General features: G+C 33.2%; 1 protein-coding gene across 3 annotated transcripts in view; it reads right to left on the reverse strand.

The window, feature by feature from the left end:
* The window catches only part of LOC143056660 (phosphatidylinositol 4,5-bisphosphate 3-kinase catalytic subunit beta isoform-like), a 45,912-nt gene extending 42,432 nt beyond the window's left edge, over positions 1-3,480 (reverse strand). For all 3 annotated transcript variants that reach the window (XM_076229817.1, XM_076229819.1, XM_076229816.1), the window contains exon 1: positions 3,363-3,480. The gene's annotated coding sequence lies outside the window, so the exon portion shown is untranslated. The remainder of the gene's footprint in view (positions 1-3,362) is intronic.
* Between the last annotated feature and the right edge of the window lie 10,795 nt (positions 3,481-14,275).

Below are 14,275 nucleotides of genomic sequence, written 5' to 3' on the forward strand. Positions count from 1 at the left end.
TTGTGTTTTGGTAATGGTGATGTGTTTTTAGATTTTACTTTACTTAACATTCTTACTGCTTACAATTATCTCTATCTATAATGAACTTGGCTCAGTAGTTTCAGTGGAAAATGTTTGTTAAAATCTACAAATTTTATGAAAATTGTTAAAAATTGACTCCTTAGGGGGTCAATTGACCATTTTGGTCGTGTTGACTTATTTTTAGGTCTTACTTTGCTGAACATTATTGCTGTTTACAGTTTATCTCAATCTATAATAGTATTCAAGGTAATAACCAAAAACAGCAAAATTTCCTTAAAATTTCCAATTCAGGGGCAGCAACCTAACAACAGGTTGTCTGATTCATCCGAAAATTTCAGGGCTGATAGATCTTGACCTGATAAACAATTTTACCCTATGTCAGATTTGCTCTAAATGCTTTGGTTTTTGAGTTATTTATAAGCCAAAAACTGCATTTTACCCCTATGTTCTATTTTTAGCCATGGTGGCCATCTTTGTTGGTTGGCCGAGTTACCGGACACATTTTTAAAACTAGATACCCCAATGATTATTATGGCTAAGTTTGGTTTAATTTGGCCCAGTAGTTTCAGAGGAGAAGATTTTTCTAAAAGATTATCAAGATTTACGAAAAATGGTTAAAAATTGACTATAAAGGGCAATAACTCCTACAGGGGTCAACTGACCATTTAGGTCATTTGACTTATTTGTAAATCTTACTTTGCTGAACATTGTTGCTGTTTACAGTTTATCTCTATCTATAATAGTATTCAAGATAATAACCAAAAACAGCAAAATTTCCTTAAAATTACCAATTCAGGGGCAGCAACCCAACAACGGGTTGCCCAATTCATCTGAAAATTTCAGGACAGATAGATCTTGATCTGATAAACAATTTAACATCAGTCAGATTTGCTCTAAGTGCTTTGGTTTTTGAGTTATAAGCCAAAAACTGCATTTTACCCCTATGTTCTATTTTTAGCCATGGCGGCCATCTTGGTTGGTTGGACGGGTCACCGGACACATTTTTTAAACTAGATACCCCAATGATGATCAAGTTTTGGTTAAATTTGGCCCAGCAGTTTCAGAGGAGAAGATTTTTGTAAAAGTTAACAACGACGACGGACGACGACAGACGACGGACGCAAAGTGATGGGAAAAGCTCACTTGGCCCTTCGGGCCAGGTGAGCTAAAAAGTAAAACAACAACAACAAAAAAAAAACCAACTCCGACGAAATCTAAAAACGGAAAGTCCTTAATCTAACTGCAAAATCAAACAAATGAATAACAAGGCCAAAAATAAAATATTGTTTGTTTCCCCTCCCACTACCGACCCGATAAAATTGCTGTGACCCAAAATATTTTATTGGCCGTTCCTGTTCAATATTTTTAAAAAAATTTTTTCATTTTGGTTTTTGGTGATACCTTTCTGATGCTGTAGTCCAAGTGCGTTTTAAGACAGGACATTTTCATATTGAAGCGCCTTAATGATACGTAAACAAGAAAAAAGTAAACATGGCTGGTCACACTATTTGTGTATCTGCTGAATATAAAGTACTAAATGGTGGCTCATTAGCAGCAATGCTATTTTTAGCAATTATCTCCTTAAAAGGAGTTTTTAATAAACTAATTAAGGAAAAACTGCTTTTGTCTAATTGAAGCTCGATATCTATTTGTGATTTTACAGCACTCAAATATATATGGTCACATGGCTTTTCTTGGTGAAATTTGGGGGTTTTCACGATACCTTACGATTTTGCAGAATATTTTCCCTAATTTTGATCAACATAAAAAAAATATTTCCGGCCCTTCATCATATACATTTAAGGACAAATTTGTGCCTGCATGAAACTTCATTCATAATGCTTTCCAGAAGAAAAATATATAAATGATATAACAACCAATCACAGAGAGCCATCTATTTTTATCTCTATGTCATGTTCCCTTCATAAAATGGCTGCGTCCATGTTATTTTATTTGGTACATTGTAATCTATACTAGAGTTATCAACGACAATAATTTTGTCAAGAATATCATTTCTAAGAAAATTTTGAAGATAATCCCAAAATGAACAATAAGTGAGATCATGGAGGAAGCAATAGGAGACACGGAGGTTGATCATGATGATCCAATTGATTATGCCCTTACGCATGTTACGAATGGCAACTTTTCTGCCAAGCTATCAACATCGCAGAATAGCGATGAACTATTCACAATTGATAACAATGAGCCCTTGACTACAGCATCAGAGTTCCACCCTGGAATTAAATATCTTGACACTTCTATTGAAAATTTTTATTCATTAAATTTTAATTCCCAACTGGAAAGTCATAATTAACATCTTTTTGTCATCTCATAATTGATGATCAAGGTACGAATGGTGAACACGGGAATTGTTTTGTTGGAGTTATGCATCAAATTAGACTTGAAATAAGCTTGATTTTTAACTAATTTAACGCTTATTTTCATTAAACATTATTGTCACATGAAGAATGCATGTGTGCTTTTGTAGATTTCATACCATAAAATGAATAGGAAAAAGGAGGTCCCTGTATACGGTTTTTAACACCAGAAAACTTGGGTGTACACTGAATACAGGGAATACCCCACTTTTCTTGACTTATCTTACCTGTTGAAATTCAATATAGAAAAATTATATCAAGAAATAAAATAAAATAATTTGCCTACCTACCTACCCATACCCTGATAACCTCAGTCGGGGAGGGGAAACAAAGACATTTTTAATGTTGGCCCAACTGTTAAATTCCAGTTGGTTCAGCTAGGCATTTTCTTATGAAGAAAATAGTGGATTGCACCTGGTTTTATGGTTAGCCAAACCATTCACTTGTATGACAGTCGCAGAAAATTGTGCATAGTAACGAAATAAATATTCCGAACCTTTTCCCTTATTAAGTGGGCTCTAAATAAGTAAATATCCCTCTAATGAAATATGTTATTACACTTTTGAAATTCTATGTTTAAACAAGCATGTATTTTAAATATTCTGATAGACAGTATGTCATGTATGTCACTATATGTATTCCTTTTGTGCACGCCATGTATACCCAGATGAATACCTTAATGATGCTGTATTTTCGCCTGATCATGTCAGAAAGCATTTAACCTAGGAATGTCTTGCTTGCTTTGTTGCCATCAAAGCTGTAAGAAGTCTAACAACGTACCACTATGACACAGTATGTAACATATAAATGAAGTTGAACTTTTGTTTCCGTGATGGTATGTCTACAGAGAAACAGACTGTATAAAGTTTACTAACTTTTTAACCGTGTTCTGAAGTTATTTACAAAAGAATTATAATGTGCAGAATACTTAAAACTAAAAGTTCTTATTCATAAGAATTAAACCTGCAATTCATGAAGGCTGTCATCTACATTTAACCAACCAGACAGTACATTTAACTGTACATATTTGTCAACAAGGATGCTATTTCGGATGAGGAAGTAAGACCGAATTACACAAATTGTCACGAAAAATAGGTCACTTTATATTACTTATAATTAAAGCAATTTATTTATAAAGTACGACAATACATATTTGCATCGATAACTCGTGATCATGAAGATTAATCCTTTCATAATTTGTTATGACTTATCACAAAATGTAAATACAAAATTAAAAACATTTTTACAAACATCTAAGGGAGGTAATTAAAAAAATAATAGCTAAAAACGCGGGAGTTTCAATGTAACAATACGGGCCTATATATCATGTATATACCATGTCGCTTATCTTATCTTATCTGACAGCTTTGTCTGTCATCACCAAATATATATAGCTCCCAAGCTTATATAACATTTGTTTTCAAACTTATATCAATTTATAGATTTAATGATGGCAAACTTACTGGCCGTGCTTACCGGATAAAATATTCAGATGGTATACTTATGGAGCAACCCTAGTCCAAATAATTATGACTAGTTGTAGGAAGGCGTCCCAGAAAAAAATAAAAAAGCCTTGCCAGACGTTATAATTATTTGGACTAGAGCAACCCTTACTGAAATAAAGACCTTCCTGCAAACATTTGTCACAAGCTTGCAGCGTATTTGCAGCTAGCTCGCCGCAAACATTTTCTATGAAATAAGGAATTTGCGGCAAACTTGCTGCATATATGCCGCAGACCTGTCGCAAACATTTTACCATGCAAATTAGGTTTGCTGCTGCTGCAAACACCAAATATGCCATATTTTGGAACTTGATGAGTTCTGCAAACATGCGGCGAACATTGTTGCAGACCTGCCGCAAACATTGCTGCATATTTGCTGCAAACCTGCCGCGAACATTTGGGGCAGGTTTGCTGCAGATGTGCTGCAAAGCTGCCGCGAACATTTTACCATGCAAATTAACTGTCCACTTCAAATGAGACCACTATATAATCTCAGATTTCAAAAAGGGGGAGGGGGGTATCGTTTTTTTTTTTGTCTTCGGATATATTTTTTACACAAAGTTGTTACTTTTTCGTCGCTATCAATATAATCATTTCTTTTTTTTAAATTTAACAATATCAGTAAGGTATTGAGTGCATCTGGTTTTCAGAATATTTGTTCGAGTCCCTCTTGCCGAAACATGATTAGGGATCAGAATATTTTTTAGGGAACGCCAAAATCGTACCCTTGCCTTGAAGTTAACTTGTCGTTTCCAGTGGCGGATTCAGCCATTTTAAAAAGGGGGGTTCCCAACACAGAGTAAAAGGGGGGGTTCCAACCATATGCTCCCATTCAAATGCATTGATTGGCCCAAAAAAAGGGGGGTTCCAACCCCCGGAATCCCCCCCTTTCTGGATCCGCCACTGGTTCCCATACGGTATATTTGTTACATTTAAATCAAATCATGTTTAGGTATAGAAACAAATATTTCAATTATATAGAATTTTTATCAGACGGTTGACAAATGGTTGAGGCTTAACAATACTCTAAAAGATATCAAAATTATCTCCCCTTGACCACTGATTCTTTACTCGTGCATTTGAATTATTATTTTATGTTTCTTTAATCACTCTGTAATGTTTATGTCATGTTGTAATTAATGTTATGCTCTTAATGGGCCCTTTAATTTGGAAAATAAAAATATTGTAGACTAGTGCATTGTATTGTATTGTATTGTATTAACAACCGGCTCAGAATTTCATAAAACCACTACGAAACTGGTATAGGGTACTCTCCTAAATGACAGAACTTGTACTCATTGTTACTCGGCTAGAGTCGTCTGGAGGATGAATATATCATTATCTTTTTCAATGTGTTTAATAAAATTTAATAATGACCGCTTTCATCCGTTTCAAAAAATAACTAAAAGTTGCCTCAATTTTAGAAGTCTTAACGCAATGGATAAACTGCTATGCATGGCTTATAAAAACAAAAGATGCATCAATTACCACTCACGCTGCGTGCTGGCACATTTATTTAAAACAAAATGTTAATGGTGTGGCTTTCTTGCTTCAGATATGAGAGGTACCGTACGTGTGCAAATAACGTGATAGCTTTTTGAGCATCGACCGTTGGTGTCTGTTACAATAGAGAAACCTACACCTTTTTCAAAACATCAGTATTATGGCAGTAAATGTTATGTCCTGGCACGTTATAAACTTGAACTTTTGATACATTTATGTTTTTTTTTGTGTGTGCATCAGATACGAGGAGGTGTGTTAGAGTTCTTATGCTCACAATCATAGAGCATCATCCCTTGGTACGTGTTGCAGCTATACACTCACATATTGTTATACATTTCTAGCAAAAACAGGTGTTTTTTTAAACTGCATATAAAATCAAGGGAGAGGACACGACAAATCTGATATTATATAATTTTGCCCATTAGGCTTTTCTTTATACTTTAGCACCCTATTATTTATGTAGGCAGTTGCAAGGAAACCAAAAACTAATGATACAATAATGATATATTATTTGAAAGTTCTTATTTTGAAACCGTAGAAAAACCTGTCGTAGAACATCTCTTAAACATGCATGTCAAACCCAATTCTCAAATTTAATTCATCGTGTTTTCAAAAAATGTCTATGCATTCGTCTTGACAATCCACCAAAAAACTTCGAATTTCGATTTCAGTATATGGAAGTAATATACTTATTAGTTTTTTCCACTGTTTATGGAAGTAATATACTTATTAGTTTTCCACACTGTTTATGGAAGTAATATACTTATTAGTTTTTTCCACTGTTTATGGAAGTAATATACTTATTAGTTTTTTCCACTGTTTATGGAAGTAATATACTTATTAGTTTTCCACACTGTTTATGGAAGTAATATACTTATTAGTTTTTTTTCCACTGTTTATGGAAGTAATATACTTCCATGGTATAACAAAACCTAATTAAGACTGAAAGATATAGCTGGACTTGTCAAGATGCATGATAGTTTTTCAATACTTTTCAAATACGAAGAACATTGTTTATACCCTGTCGGTTGTACAGCGTATACAAACTCTTGCCCTTGTCAATAGTTACAACGCACATACCAATGCTGTTTTACATTACGTCTATATGCATCTATAGATCCTCTTCAGATTGTTTTATTTTGTAATATCTCTTAAAATATAAAAAAATCACTTTTTAATTCTTAACTTAATAGTAAGTAAGACAGCTGTACATAGAACTTGAATGTAAAAACTGTGACCAAGTGAAGATTTATATCCAAGTTCGAACACTAGGTTAATCGTATGGAACGCCAGGACTGCCTTTTGTTGATGATTATATATGTGCAGTGCTCACACCATTATATGCAGTGCTCACACAATTATCATGCAGTGCTAACAAAATTATATGCAGTGCTCACACAATTATCATGCAGTGCTAACAAAATTATATGCAGTGCTCACACTATTATACGCAGTGCTCACAACATTATATGCAGTTCTCACACTATATATGCAGTGCTCACACCATTATATACAATGCTCACACCATTATATATACAGTGCTCACACCATTATATGCTGAGTGCTCACACCATTATATGCAGTGCTCACAAAATTATATGCAGTGTTCACACTATTATACGCAGTGCTCACATTATATGCAGTTCTCACAGCATTATATGCAGTGCTCAAACCATTATATGCAGTGCTCACACCATTATATGCAGTGCTCACAAAATTATATGCAGTGCTCACACTATTATACGCAGTACTCACAACATTATATGCAGTTCTCAAAGCATTATATGCAGTGCTCACAACATTATATGCAGTGCTCACAACATTATATGCAGTGCTCACAACATTATATGAAGTGCTCGCAATATTATACGCAGTGCTCACAACATTTTATGCAGTTGTCGGGACATTATATGCAGTGGTCACAACATAATATGCAACGGTCACAACATTATACGTTTTTGTTGATGAAGGTGATGATCAGTGCATGGTGATGATGATGTTTGATGCATGTGATGGTGGTGGAATAGCGGAAATTACCGAATCCATAATTGGTAATGCCCAGCAAACAAATTGAAACAGTTATTAAAGTCATGTTAGATTTAAGGCAGTATACAATATTTAAAACTGATCGAAATAAGGAAATTCAGAAGTATGATTAATCTTCCACAAATTTATTCCACAGCAGGGCATTTTTAACTTAATTATTTTGATGATCAGTTTCATCATATTCACATTTATAAATTGCTTCGAGAGCGCAGCTGGATACGACAGCAGAGGTCCCTGAACCGTTGGGACATAAATGGACACAATATTCACGCTTGATACAAGTCTGAATTTGGATTGTAATTAAATATTTGACACATAATAGGTTTCTGACACAGAATAACTGTAGTCAAAGAACTTAGAATTGATTATATAATTTAAATTTATATTTATTTTTTTGCTTTTGCACTACTCTGTACGTTGCGAATTGCCCCACCCCTCCCAAAATAAAATCCCCCCTTTTTTATGATTTGTGCAATACACTATGTTGTTGCATATTGACACCAACCAGAAAAAGAAAAGGAAAATGTATCCCCCACTTTTTCTGCAAAAAAAAAATAAATGAAGAAATTTTCTTTTTAATTTCTAAAAGCTGATACGAGAAAAGAATGTCTTTACACATAATTTTAAAGCAGTATAAGGGAGGTAATCAAACATTATGTTTAGATTACCGTCCTTGCACTGGTTTCAAATTGTCTAAAGTGGCCATTAACCAAGAAACCCTGTTTTTTCCTTCTTTTTTGCCTCTAATACCTAAACGGGTTGAGCCATACCCCAACCCCCACCCCGAGCCAATCATAACCATCCCACTGTGGTATGGACACTTGTGGTATAATTTCAGAGAGATCCATACACATAAGACCATAACCCACAAAATCAATCCCAACCTATTTTTCGTGGTTATAACCTTTGTTTTAAAATTTTATTAATTACTATTTTCTTATACAAAAGTTATTATCCGGAAACCATCCGTCTTCGGACGATGCTGACGACGACGACAACGTGATAGCAATATACGACCATTTTTTTTTTTATTTTTGCGGTCGTATTAAAACATATACTTATACACAAACATAATTGTGCATTTCAGATCATTTAAGTTAACTCTAAATAAATATATTCAGATTACTCGGGACTGCAATTTATATATGCTTTGACCCAGTATTTTTCAAGGAGAACCAAATATCTGTCAGAAGTATACTGTTCATTACATTTTGGTGTTATTTATTTTTTTTTATTAATTTTGAATAGCGATGTTAATCGAAATAGAATTTTACTTAAACATATGCGATTTTCAATCTTATTTTAAAAAGGCATGGCACATCAATTTTTAGTGCAAAATAACTATTTTGTGAATTTTAATCCTTTTAAGTATATTATTCGGACACTGCTATACATAAAAGACAAATAAGTTTCGATAATTTTCCCATTTTTACCCCGTGAGTGATCCATTTACAGGAGAAAGAGGCCCCACAGAAACAATCAAGACCCATCGTCAAAAGTAACTTTCCAAATAACGAAAAATATTCAGATATGGAATTTTCAACCTCTTACATTGATCCTAACATAGGATATGTAAAAAATTGTTAGCAAAAATAACAGAAATCCCCAGACTATAGACAAGCTTGTATGTGAGAAGAATTAGAACGTCAATAACAACAACGAGTCACGGTAAATCAATACTAGTAGCTCTCCATATGAGGATGTTAATTTTGATGCATGTCATTTTGTGCTTCTTCGTTACATTTGTTGTTTTTATAACGATTAAGATGATAACACAATGTTGACTGCTGTACCCCTATTTTTGAATTTGACAAGTGAGAGTTTAAGCTAGCTATAAAACCAGGTTCAATCCACCATTTTCTACATAAGAAAATGCCTGTAGCAAGTCAGGAATATGACAGTTGTTATCCATTCGTTTGATGTGTTTGAACTTTTGATTTTGCCATTTGATTGGGGACTTTCCTTTTTGAATTTTCCTTGGAGTTCAGTATTTTTGTGATTTTACTTTTTTCATATAATTATATTACAATTATATAACGAGTGTCATTTTTTTAGTCCCTATGTTATGGTGACAAAAAATTTGTGCTCACCTTCAATAAAATCAAAGAATGCTCAGTAACAAATACCGTTCCTCTTTTATGTGTTGTTACTATCATCTGGGCCTTAACACAAATTTTAATCAGAATTAACCAATCGTGCGTAAAATATAGGTCGAGGCGACCAACTTTTTCCAAGGTCCATTGTTATCAAAGAAGTGCGATCTAAAAGATATTCTTCTTTGGCTTGTAGTTGATTAGATTTTGTATCTTGATGTATCTTATCCAGAATTACTTTAGGTCAAGATGACTCTTTTTTCATGGACAATCCTTACTATGCAATAATAGTTAATCATTCTTTTTTTACTCACAGTCTGTTTCAATCTATACCTAAAGCAAACCTTAGATGTGTGTTTTTTTAATTAGTTGTTAGTGGCTTTGAACTAGCTGTCAGTAACTGCGAGTACTCTCAGATCAGTACTTAGTGTCTTTTTGTTGTTGGGATATACAAGTACCTTGCCACGTCCACTCTGGGTTTTTTTTTGTTAGATGTGTTTATATTTGAATCCATCTGATGAGTTAAGCCTTTTTCTGTGCCATTTGGTCTCTTGTGGAAAGTATACCACTTTTTTCCAATATATTTACCGTGCAGACTGACGAACAAACGTATTAAACGTTTTATTCACCCCACAAACTCAGTTTCCATAAAAGACGATAACTATATAATTGAACATGTTAAACTGCGTCTTGAAATGGTAAATGTTTCTCATGAAAGTTTATATCTCTATATAAGGCTGCTGCTCATATTTAGAAGACAAACTGTGCTTGACGTGCTAAGAAGCTTGTAAAAAAATGTAATAATTGATGTAAAGTTATGTTAAACACCTACAATGAAATGCTTTAAACTGCATTTTCCAAATCTGTTAAATACTTATTCATGTAAAAATGCCGAATTCTGAAAATCGATGACAAATAGAAAAAATGACTCTAACATGACATATATGATCATATATAAGCTAGCCGCGTAATATGGCACTTGGGTCTTATAGAAAGCTGACTATCTTATTTAAAATGTAATTAAGCTTTTTATAATAGAGTACTGACTATAAAGTCGCGATCGCACCTTGCTAAAGTTCTTCAGTAGGAAATGAACTCGAGGCTTATATTATAAAAATTTTCCTTCGATATTTAATTAACTAAAATTGTCATTTAACTTACATTATGTCATGCGTATTTCTTACAACGAACAGAACAAGTTCATTCATTTATCTCTCAGTTTCATCTTTTCCTCAGAATGAATTTGAAGTCTTCCAATAAATTAATAAAATTATGTCTGTCCAATTGCAGACAATAGCAGGTGTTATTTCTTTTCTCATATATTTTTCAATCGAGTTTCCTTGATAACATGACTTCAACAACTGTTTCAATTTGTTTGCGGGGTATTTGGTAATTTCCGATAAAAAAAATCCGAAGTTTACCGAATGTAACCACCACCATCACATACATCAATCATCATCATCACCATCACTCATCATCAACTTCATCATCAAAAAACGTATAATGTTGTGACCACTTCACATAATGTTCTGACCACTGCATATAATGTCCCGACAACTGCATATAATGTTGGGACCATTGCGTATAATGTTGTGACCACTTCATATAATGTTGTGACCACTGCATATAATGTCCCGACAACTGCATATAATGTTGGGACCACTGCGTATTATGTTGTGAGCACTTCATATATGTTGTGAGCACTGCATATGTTGTGAGCACTGCATATGTTGTGAGCACTGCATATAATATTGTGACCACTGCATATACTGTTGTGAGCACTGCATATAATGGTGTGACCACTGCATATAATGCTGATAAGCAACATAAGGCAGTCATGGCGTTTCTCCGGATACAAGAAATTAGAGAAAGTTGAAAAAAAACGAAATTATGACTATGACACATGATGGTAATAAACTAACAATGATAAAAATCTCGTCAATAAGCTCAAAAAGCCAAATACATGTATTGGTAAAATGAATGAAATTATTAGTGCAGTTTCAAGTGTGATGTTTGACAGGTTATATATTTCCGACACTTAGTCAATATATATACAGGAGGGCCAGACAAACAAGAATGATAAAACATAAACATTTCTTATCATCTGGAGATATATGTAAGTTCTCAAGACCCGCATATTCTAATGCCTCACTAGTTCTAATTTACAGTATTGCATTTGTTCAGCACTTTTTGACCATCATAAGATATTCTCGGTATTCCCTTTAATTAATTCTTTATTTTCAAAAGACTGAACAGGACAAATGCAAAAACGAGAAAATAAAGGAAAGTAAAAAACCAAATAATACATACAAACAATCAGGCAAAGATTTGTGCAGCAAGATCTTACAATACAAATCATACGGGAACTACCTGGCTAACTATGACTACCTTTTCATCCAGTAAAATCCAGTACTAAAGAATCAACACTGAAATACACATGGTAACTCTCAAAATATCAACCAAGTGGAGCCATATCAATCGCATATGAAACACAACAAAAGTTTGATCACTCGATGCCTTTAATTCCTACAGTGCAAATTAATTTCTTTTTAGGTACTACATGTACATCTAAATTAAGAGTATAAGAAAACGCCTATTATATCTTTATTCTCACAAACCTATAGATCAAGGATTCTGATAGACTAAGTATTCTTTTATAAAAACCTTGAATAGATCAAATAAGATATGTTAAGATAAGATACTTTTATTCGAATTAAATTAATTTACTCCAACTACGTTATCAACTTTTTAAAACACAAATAATTTTGATAATTATATACATAATATAGTATGCTATTCTGGATTTTTAGAAGATATTGGTACATTTTCCGCTAAATTGCCGCCCATAAATCATTCATTAACTATAAAGGTATTAAATGCGTAAGCAAATGAATGAAACTGATGAAATATATATGCCTGCTCCTAGCCCTGTGGCTGCACTGTTCTACTACTGGTTTCGGTTAAAAATTCATATTGTGATAAGATTAAATGATATCATATAAAAATATGGATATGTGGTAGGATTGCTAATAGGCCTATTCGCAACCAAAGACAACAACAAGAAACGACGTAGAAATTAAAAAAACAACTTAATAGGCTATTGTACGACCTTTAAGTCAAGGGGCAAAACTCATACCTAAAAATAAGCTATAAACGACCCCAAATTAACAAAAGTGAAACAATTCAAACGAGAAAATTAACGGCTGATTTATGTACAAAATATTAAACGAAAGTCAAATATAATATATAAGGCAACAAACGACAATCACCGATTTACAGAAAGATATCTTGGGCCAGCCACATATTAAAACAGTCAAATGCTGCGGAAATTACACACATTTGCGGTTACGCAAACCCTCTCCTAACCCGGGACAGTGGTGCAACATGTAGCGCAAAATAAGAACAAACTATAGTGCCATATTTATCTGCGCTGATACGAGATTAATGGTATAATGACAAATGGTGCATCTATCACTTAGCCTACATTATGTTCTTTTAGTATAAAAAATATAAGGAGGTTTGGTATGATTGTAATTGAGACAACTGTCCAAAAGAGACCACAATACGAAGATGTAAACAACTTAACTATATATATATATAATAGGTCAGTGAACGACCTTCAACAATGGTCAAAACCCATACCACATAGTAAACCATACAAAAGGTATTGATATAAGGATATTTGATAAAAATGTATAGATGTAAACATATTTAATTAAAGAATTTATATGTATAATACCTATATAGAATATACATGTCAAAAACAAAAACAATCATGCCATATCATCTTATTTTTATAGTAATTGGAACTAAGTTGGAGTTAGAAATCAAAGGCCAATGCTCTTATCTAAATCCATTTCTATAAGTTATAAAATAAATTTACAACCTTATATGTTCATGCTAATAGGCATACTAATACATACAGGAAAAACTATAACATAAATATATTATTATACTTTCAGGAGATGTAGTTTGATTGCCAATGAGATCATTCTTCATAATTCATACCAAACTTAATGATAGATATCTTAATTATTGGAAAGAAAATATATTTTGTGATAATAAATCAGTACACGGTAATAAGCTGAGAACATATAGCATATTAAAGAAAATTATAAATTGGAAACCTATTTATTGTTAAATATAGACAAAAGTCTTTTTTCTAAAATTCGCATTAGTAATAGTGTTCTTAGAATTGAACAAGGGCGTCACAACAAAACCCCTGTAGAAGAAAGAATTTGTCCTTTGTGTTTCTTAGAAGTAAAAGATGAATTTCATTTCACTTTAAAATGTACAAAACTAAATATAATTAGATACCAATTGTTTTCCAAAATTAGTGAAATAGTTCCCTCTTTTTTAAATATGACTAATGAAGCAAGATTTAAATTTTTGTATACGTGTGGTGAGACTGATATAATTAGAATTATTGTTAAATTTATAAGCGACATAAACATCCTAGAAATGATTTATTAAGTACTAAATAACTTTGTGGTTCCATCTCCTCATATATATATATATATACAACTCGTCTAAACATTAACCCAACAATGTTAAATCTGTAAATTTGCTTTCGCAAATGTTTTGTTCTTCCCTCGCCGGGATTCGAACCCATGCTACTGAGATATCGTGACACCAAATCGCCTGCACCGTAGCCGTCCTGCTAGACCACACGACAACCTGGGCTTAATAAAACTGAAGCTTTCGGTGGCCAGGTGTTAATAATACCTTTCCA

The sequence above is a fragment of the Mytilus galloprovincialis genome, chromosome 13 (genome assembly GCF_965363235.1).
Source record: "Mytilus galloprovincialis chromosome 13, xbMytGall1.hap1.1, whole genome shotgun sequence".
NCBI lineage: Eukaryota > Metazoa > Mollusca > Bivalvia > Mytilida > Mytilidae > Mytilus > Mytilus galloprovincialis.